Genomic DNA, 9,636 nt, shown 5'->3' with positions numbered 1-9,636 from the left:
TTTTATTTATTTTTTTAGTCATTGTTTTTAAACAGGACTTCCTGGATCTGCCATTTTAGTAGAACTGAGTGGTCAGTGTGTTCTAATACACAAGTGTGGGTGATCTTTGTCTTCAAAGTAACTAAAGCCCTAGATGTTTTGGCCTGGTCTCTGATGCCTTGAATCACATTGCACAGGCTCAGTTCATTCTGCCAGAAAGGAAGGGGCGCTGGGCCCGTGTGCCAACAAACGCCCTTTTCCCCAGCCCCTGGAGCCCTGCCATGCAGTCAGGAGTGGGGCTCAGACTCGGCACTGTGGCTTCAGACTCTGGGGGCTGTCACCTTCCGCAGCAATGACATGTGCTCAGAGTAAAGATTCTTTGAAATCAGTGGCAACTATTTCCAGGAGGAGATGCTTGTTACTCATTTATTTTTTAAGGTATGTTTTGGAACCAGATTTTCCCTCCTTAAGAGGCAAGGGGAGGTTTGTTTGTTTGGTTTTTTTCCCTCTTAAACTTAAATTGTCTAATTTCCTCTATTTTCTTTATCAGTTTGCCAACAGAAGCCTTAAGTCTTCCCGAAGCGACTGCTCCTGAAGTACGGTGTGCCTCCCTCCTGGAGGCAATGTGATATCGTGAAAACGAGAGAGGGTTTTGCAAGCAGATGGGCTCTGTGTCCTGCCTGCCTCTGACTCCCTCCAGCTGTGACGGAAGGTAAATCATTTGACCTCTCTGTTCCTCAGCTTCCTCTTCTGTAGAAGGGGGAAAGAATATCTATCTACCCCATGGTGTTACTCTGGAGATTAAATGACAGTGAAGATAAAAGTGCTTAGTGCCTGGCGTATATTAAGTGCTCAAAAACAGTTCTTCAGTTTTGTTTGTTCATTTTATTCTGTGTCATAGAGCACTGGGCAAGATATCAATTTGAAATCGAGTTCCCTAAGAGTCAATGAGGGGAAATGGGGCCAACTGGCCAATCGGGAAAATTTCCCCTTATGTAAAAGAGCAGATATTTACAATACAAGCATGTTTGGATTTGTGCTGTGGGTTTGTTTGGTTTGGTTCATGTTTGTAAGTGCAAGATGCAATGTGAGTGTGACCATCAAGAGGCCAGTCTGCTCCTTGCCCTAGAGATGTACATGCTGGCAGGTCCTGATTTTGTAAGACAGTCCATCAGATGGTGCCAGGAGAATGCACGCGCTTCCCCTGTTAGCAGTTCCTGCAAAGCTGCCATTAGAAGGACTGAACACTTTATTCCAGAGCCCTCATTCCAGAAAAAGTGATTTCATGCCCAGAATAAAAGTCTGAAAACTATGTTTCCTCCCTGGAATCCCAAATACATTACTTCCAGAAAATCAAGAGAGCTAAGTGTTTCTTGACTATTTCTTCAGATATGAAAGGTTCAGATTACTTCTGCTGGGTCAATGGAAAAGCAATTTTAAGTGCCCCTCTCAGCTGTGGTCTACTAAAATGGTTCTCAGGCAATTAGCAAGCCTGAGAAGACTCTAATTAGTTGTAGACTAATTAGACTGGTCAGGATGGCCCGGGTTTTGCTGCGCTGTGGGGACCAACACAGGCAAAGAGAGCCTTTGGGCCTCAGCACCAGACTTGTGGCTGATTCTGCCAGGCTCCTGGAGTGGGTTTTGGCCAGCCAGACCCAGCTCACAAAAGGCTTTTTTTTTTTTTTTTTTAATATTTTTATTACTTGACAGAGAGACACACAGTGAGACAGGGAACACAAGCAGGGGGAGTAGGTGAGGGAGAAGCAGACTTCCCGATGAGCAGGGAGCCTGATGCGGGCTTGATCCCTGAACCCCAAGATCATTACCTGAGCTGAAGGCAGACGCCTAATGACTGAGCCACTCAAGCAACCATCTGTGGACATTTTTAATGCTGTGTTCTTGGTTCTGTGGTCTAGAGAGTCATTCAGAGAGGACTCATACTTTTATGGGAACCTAATAAAATGATACGTTATTTTGCCCTCTACGTTAAACATCCTTGCTTTGTTTCCACAACTCTCTTTGCTCTCTCTCATCTCTGGGTCTTACACATGTTCTATCCTCTTCCTAAAATAACTTTTCCCCCAAATCTCTCCTTCACAAAATTCTCTTCTTCACTGAACAGAATGCATTTATTCTTTAAGTCTAAGACGGATACCGCTAAGATGTGGATTACGTGTCACATGCTCTCTCTTCCCCCAAAGCAGATCAGGGATACAAGATCTTCCTCTGGGGCCTGGATCACCCTGAACTTCCTGTATCAGGCACCCGGTGCAGGGCAGTAACTGCATGTGCCTGCACCCCCTTAGCCCAGGGGCCCTGCGTCTGTGCAGTCGGCGCCGGTCGGCCTCATTCCCATGAGATTCCCAACACTCTCTCCGGGCCCAGCTTACCCAAGTGCTCACTGACACGGGCCAGCTTTTATGCAGGCCGAAAACAGGTGTGCCCAGCTTATTTTTAGTCTCCTCCAACTCAAAAGCTAGGCCCTTGAAAAGGGACTGACAACATACGGAAATGACCAAAGACAAAGATTTTACATGAAGAGTTCAGTCTACTCCACCACTTAGTGGCTTTATGCATACCCCCAGGCTCAAGGGACCTTGTTCGTCAAAGAGGAATAATAATGCCTTTAAACATGTGAAGATATGTGTCCAGGGTGGATGCTCCAGGGGCCCGGAGATCCGTCAACCGCAGAGCTTTGCAAAATGGCGCCTGGCGATTTGCCAGAAGGTGTGTCTAGAGTGATTGATCGTAAACAGGAAGTACTACCTATTGACTGTTGAACTATTGCTATGCTGTGGGTACTTGGTAACAAGCTTAAGATTGGTGGATGCATATCGCTGTCTATGCTGATTGGCTTAGCTCCCCTATATAAGCGATGGCCATATGAAATAAAGTAGTGCCCCTTTTTGAAACCCAAGTGGACAGAGAGTCGTTATTATCGCTGCTGGATGGCGATAAAATGGTGGCCCGTATGGGGATCCCCCTTTCTCCGTTTCTAACAGTGCACTGAGGTATGTGAGGAATTTATTTAGAAGAAAATTCTGGCCAGAGAAGTTTTAGGAAAGTTCACTGATTATAGTGACGATTGCAACGCTCACTGTTTTAGTGACGATAGCAGAGTAAGCTCACTGGTGTTGGTGACAATCTTGAGAAAGCTCACTGTTTTAGTGACGATAGCAGACTAGTCTTTTCTTTGCTTCTTGACTATTTATTTCTGATATACTGTGGGTTCGGAGGTCTCCAGAGTGTGTGTGGAGGGGCCTCTGCGGGAGTTGCTGGAGGCGGGTGGAGCTCCTTTGGGAATGGGGGCTGCTTGGGCGTTCTTGCGCGCCATGGGGTCGTGGGGCAAGGCCTGGCGCCTTTGGACTGGAGTGGTCTGGCGCAAGCTTGCTTGTCTGGAGGGCAATATCTTGTGTGGAGGATGGCAGATCAGGATGGCTATGCGGAGGCTGCTCGCCATGGTGCGGGAGCTGGGAATGGAGCTTGGAATTTAGAAATGCTGACTGGTACAGGACCGTTTTCGGGAAATCAAAATCAGATCAATTTTCCACCTGCAGTGTATTTGCAAATTGCTACTGCTGCCGCTAGGGCGTGGAAAACCATACAAGGCACAGGTGATTTACAGGGTCAATTGTCAAAAGTTATCCAGCTGCTACTTACCCCACACTCTTAACTACTAATTTATTATGTAACTCCTCTTATAAGCACAACTTTTCCCAGGCGTTTGAAGCAAGTGTTGAAGTGCAGACTTGTTCTGGAAGTGTCGCGTTTTTGCTTACTCCTGTTTGTATTCACCCCCCTTTTATGTTTCTTGTCAGTAACAGTACAACCATTTCTAATAAGTTGAACTGTACGTTGAACACTTGCTTCCTTACACAATGTTGGAATGCTACAGGCTTTTCATTTGCTATGATAATGCGTATTTCAGTGTTTTTGCCTATGCCCGTCTCTGTCCCAGAGGGAGACCTTCCAGTTTTGCTGAGACATAAGAGACTTTGGTATCACTGCTGCCATGGTGACAGCTGTTGCCGCCTCCGCTGCTGCCGTCGCTGCCGCTGCTACTGCACTTGCCATTGCTATTCCTACAGCCAAGGAGATTAATCAACTGTCTAGGAATACCGCAGAAGCTCTACAAACCCAGAGTGAAATTAATGGTCATCTCCGTGCGGGTATTCTTTTTGCTAATCAGCGGATTGACTTGCTACAAGAACAAATGGACATTGTAATACAACTACTGACTGTAGGATACCTTCGCTCAGATACTGGACTCTGCATTACTCCAGTTGCATATGATAACCTCACTCGAGCAGCTACTTATTCCAGGGAACTATCCAAGATGCTTACAGGCAACTGGAGTGCCAGATTCGAGAATCTAACAATACAGCTTCGTGCTAATATTGTTAACGTTAATGCCAGTAAGGTAGAAGTAGCTTCAGTATCTCAATTTGTTGCCTTTATGAAAAATGTTGTAGGATGGGGGAAGCAATGGTTTGGGTTCATATCCATGGGTGGATTGCTGATATTCGCTGTGGTGTGTTGCTTATGGTGCATTTGCCCCATGATGAGGATTCGTAAAAGAGACACCATTGTCATCAAACAAGCTCTGTTATCCATTGAGTCCGGACAGTCGCCCCAGGTATGGCTCAGTATGCTGGATCGGAAGTCAAAGACGGGTAAGATCATAGGCAGAATATACCAACCTAAAACAGGACATGATCCTATAAGCATCATGATCCAATAACAGGTAAGGATATTCTTGGCCTTGCGACAACCTAAGACAGGCACGACCCCTGCTGAGTCTTTCCTTCTACCATAAAACAAAAAGGGGGAACTGTCGAGGGCGGATGCTCCAGGGGCCCGGAGATCCGTCAACCGCAGAGCTTTGCAAAATGGCGCCTGGCAATTTGCCAGAAGGTGTGTCTAGAGTGACTGATCGTAAACAGGAAGTACTACCTATTGGCTGTTGAACTATTGCTATGCTGTGGGTACTTGGTAACAAGCTTAAGATTGGTGGATGCATATCGCTGTCTATGCTGATTGGCTTAGCTCCCCTATATAAGCGATGGCCATATGAAATAAAGTAGTGCCCTTTTTTGAAACCCAAGTGAACGGAGAGTCGTTATTATCGCTGCTGGATGGCGATAGATATGAAGCTCTTTACAGTTCCTTTCAAGATAAAGGATTTTATTCCACCAACATACATTATTATCAGTAGGAAGGAGGAGGCATAGCAGAGAAGAAGCATAAGGAGACAGAACAACCCCTAACTGGTTCTTCTGTGTCCTAGTGTTTCTGATCTGTGCAAGCATGTAAAGATTATAAGTGACATACAAACTGTACAATCTGGTTTTCTCTAAGCGGGTCACAAACTGAAATAAAGTTCACATCTTTTAGATTCAGACATCACTCCTTATTGGCAAGTGATTTGGGACTAGGGGAAAACTTTGGGGTGGGATTAGAAAGACGAAAGCCAAAAACAAACAGACTAAAAAAGCCAGAAAGAAAGAGTGAGTGAGCAAAAGCCATCTCAGACCCCAAGCATCTTCTGACATGTGAGGTTTTGATGAGCAATCTGTGTATTATATTCCTTATGAGTTATGTAGATGTTGAAATGAAAATTTTGAAAAATATGAAAATAAAATTTCTCTTGGCAAATTGTTTTCTATATGGTTGGACCACAACTGTAAAGAGACCTAGAACTTGATTATTCCTAAGTAGCTGCCTTTTCTTCCTGTCTGTACTTAAACTTGTTTTTTTTTTTTTTAATTTTGTGAAAAGAGGATGGAATTTTAAATGACAAAATCCTAGTCTCAAATTACCTGTGAAAAATAAGCTATTGATCAAGTTACTTAATGACTGTAAACCTGGGTGTATTCATTTTCAAAAGACAAGGATGGGCCAAAGACCTGAAGAGATAACTCACCAAAAAAGATATGCAGAAGGAAGAGAAGCACATGAAAAGATGCTCAATATGACTTGTCATCAGGGAAATGCAAATTAAAACAACAATGAGATACAACATTACATCTATAATAATGGCCAAATCCAAAGGCTGACGTCACTAAACCTGCGGAGGAGGATATGAGACAATAGCAACTCCCGTTCGTGGCTGGTTGGAACGTTAAAGAATGCAGCCACTTTGCAGCACTTTGGCAGTTCCTTATAAAACTAAATATACTCCTGCTCTATGATCCAGCAGCCACACTGCTTGGTATTTACCCAAAGGAGTTGAAAATTTATGTCCATACAAAAACCTACACACCAATGTTTATAGAAGCTTTATTCATTATTGCCAGAACTTGGAAGCAATGAAAAGTCTCTCAGTAAGGGAACCCATAAATGAACTGTGGTACCTCCAGACAATGGAATATTATTTAGCACTAAAAAGAAGTGAGCTATCAAGCCATAGAAAGACATGAAGGAACGTTAAGCACATATTATTAAGTGAAAGAAGCCAATCTGAAAAGAGGACATACAGTATGATTCTAACTATGTAACATTTGGGGGACAAACTATGGACACAGCAAAGTGAGCACTACTTTCCAGCGGTCTGGAGGGACAGTAGATGGGATGAATAGGTGGAGCCTAGAGGAATTTTAGGACAAGGAAAATACTCTGTATGATACCATAATGATGGATACATGTAATTCTGCTTTTGAACAAACCCACAGAATAAATAACACTGAAGAGTGAGCCATAATGTAAATTATGGACTTTGGGAGATTACAATGTGTCCTAGGTTCGTCAGTTATAACAAATGTACCAGTCTAGTGGAAGGCTTTAGATAATGGGAGAGGCTGTGTATGGGGAGTGTACGTGAAACCCCTGTTTCTTCCCCTCAATATTGCTATAATATTGCTATATTGCTATAAACTTTAAATTGCTCTAAAAAAAAACTGAAGTCTTAAAAACGAACCCTGCTTTACTTGACAGGGTTACTATAAAATTAAATTAGCTAATATTTAGTCAAACCCTTGGAGTAAAGAGTAGCTGCTTGGTATTATAGCATTTTAGCTAAGAAGCATTTCTTCAGCAGCGCAAACAAACCAAAAATGTGTACTAGATTTCAAATCAGACAATGTTCTCAGAGCACAGGTGGCTTCTCAGTAAGCTTCTTACCATTTACCTCAGTATTGTACTGGAGTTTGCTTTGGGAAGTATCAGTGACCAGTAAACACGGACTTGCTTGTTTATAAAGGAGCAAACAATAGAAACCAAATGGCTCAAATAAAATGTCCTGGGAGAACACAGTGGTGGTTGTAAGGACAACTCACAACATCAAAGATAAAGCTGGAGAACCAGATCTCCACAAGGACGGAAAACATTTCAGCTCCGACGTCATAGGAGCAGAAACTGCCTGCCATGGACATATGCGTGTGGCTCAAAGTCTGAAAAGCTTTAAACAACATTGTTGTTGATCAGTGTTTTCACCATTTAGTATCACCTATTAGTATTCTGACTGAGTTATTTTAAGGAAGTGATTATCCTCCCACTGGCTGGTACAGCTTTGAGTAATGGTCCTCACTTTTTGGTTCCAAGTATGATTATCCTAAAATCTGGGAAGGGAAACAGAGCAAAGTGCTGTGCATACAATTTTTAATATTCTGCACCTGGGACTCACTTGACTACTATTGAGTGGTTAAGAATAATGAAGTCTAGATGTTAGTTGACAATGGTCATTTTTCCTAGTTACTGGCCTGGAAGGTGGATTTGTTTTACTTTAAATAGTATTGATTAAAATATAAATTTGTCACGAGGTTGCCTATTATCAAAAGACTCGACAGGTTTCTTAAAATTAATTTTGAGTGGATGGACATAATTGAATTGGCAATTGATAAATTATGGGGAAAAATCAATAAATACTAAAACTTTTAGTGGGCCGAGTATTGAAGTACCACTTGAAGGAGAGCCTCTGATTTCCGTCCTACCTTATCCTTAACACCTGTCTTTGAGATACGCGGGCTGCTTGGGTGTTCTGATGCTCACACACTGGGATGGTTTCCAAGGAGATGTGATAACAAATTCTGTCAAAGTCGCATGGGAGTCAGGCTGCTTAGTAAGCAATGCTGCATCACTCCTTTGTAAGCTGGGGTGTTGCCTTAGTTTGTGGGGGGGGGCTTGTTTTAGCAAACTGAATGCATGTAAAATTGAACAGGCTCTGTGTTTGGACCATATTTGGTTGAAGCCTTGTACAGCACAGGACAGTCAGCATGAAAGAGGTCAGGCCCCTCTGGACCATCAGGGTCCTTCCTACACACTGGAGGTGTTAGTGCCAAAGAGAACATTCCTGTGTAGAGCAGTCCTTGTGCACGGCTCCAGATTTTCTTAGCCCTCTTCTTCCGCTAGCCCTGATATGGGAACCCCTTCCAATGAGGCTTCAACCAACTTCATGCAGGCTTCACCTGCCAGCACCCACCCAACCTTGCTGCCTACAGCATCTCTGGAAATGTGGAGACACAGAGGACAGGAACTAATGAACAACTACCGCCCCATTCCTGGGTGATTATAATTTCCTCAGAATGTCCCATAGGGTTAAGGTTCACAGTGGTCAATTCAATATCCATCCTTTTGATTTTCCTCCTTCTCTGTTTTGCTCCCTTGTCCCTCCTTTCTGTTCCCTGGGATCACTTTCTAAGTCAACTACCTGCACACAAGCCTCTCTCAGGTTCTGCTTTGGGGGAGAACCCAGGCTAAGACAAGTCTCCCAAACTGTCATCTAAAATAAGACTACTCATCTTCATCAGGTCCCCTAAGATCAGGTCCATAAGGTTTTCTCTTGTAAGATTTACATTTAAAGGAAAGATTAGAATAATTCTGTTTCATCACAGATATTCAAACTTTTACATCCACACACACAAAAAATAACTTTCCTATAAATGGTACTTCATGTGTTCAGAACTTGACTATAAAGCACTTAAAGCTGAGTTCTCGTTGTTTCGTAACTTCAGTGGAACCTTCCACTGGAATCTGGAGCCCCCCAGGGAGTCATACTGGACAGAGAATTGGCTCACAACCCTGTGAACAAGGTTATAGAGCCCAGGATCGACAAAACCACGTTCTCATTACTAAAACATCAGGGCCTACTGATTTAAAAGATAAAGAAAAAAGCAAGTAGTGATTTGTGGGCTAGGATGAGGGAGGGAATCTAGTTAAAGGGATTATGGACCCATTTATTACCAAATTGACCAGATATGTCAGAAGACTTGTTGTCATTAACATTCCAAGTTATTCATTGTTTATGATATCCCTACATCATGTTAGGCTCTATAAGGGTAGAAAAATAATAAATGTCTTCGGTCTTCAGAGTTGGGAGAAAGCAATTGGAAGACAATGTTTGACAGTGAAGAGAATCAAGGCCTAAAGTTCTTCACAAGACTGAGTTTTCCATGAAGTAATAATGAGGATACAATAAGGGGGAACAGAATTTTACCTAGAAAGAATCTGCAGAAGAATCTGCATTAAATTAGGAAATGACTGAATTTGGTTGGTAGAAAGGTCAAGGGGGTTATATGAACAAGCATGAAAAATCATTCATTCAGCCACAGCACCCACTTTGGGCTAAGCACTCAACTTGGTGCTGGGGATCTATCGATGAATAGGACACATTCAGTCCCCAGCCCTGGGAGCTGGGAGCCTTGGGGGAATTCATGAATGAGC

At 43.1% G+C, this 9,636-nt stretch overlaps 1 long non-coding RNA gene across 1 annotated transcript; it reads left to right on the top strand.

Annotated features, from left to right (window-relative positions):
- Window positions 1-279: 279 nt before the first annotated feature.
- Window positions 280-5,575, top strand: LOC131835620 (uncharacterized). The gene is made up of 3 exons (XR_009355276.1): window positions 280-417; window positions 530-691; window positions 3,938-5,575. It is a non-coding gene; the product is annotated as an uncharacterized LOC131835620 (long non-coding RNA).
- Window positions 5,576-9,636: the final 4,061 nt, after the last annotated feature.

This window comes from Mustela lutreola, chromosome 1, assembly GCF_030435805.1.
Source record: "Mustela lutreola isolate mMusLut2 chromosome 1, mMusLut2.pri, whole genome shotgun sequence".
NCBI classification, from domain to species: Eukaryota; Metazoa; Chordata; class Mammalia; order Carnivora; family Mustelidae; genus Mustela; species Mustela lutreola.
Note: the sequence above shows the minus strand (reverse complement) of the source record. Positions and strands in the feature narration are given on the sequence as shown.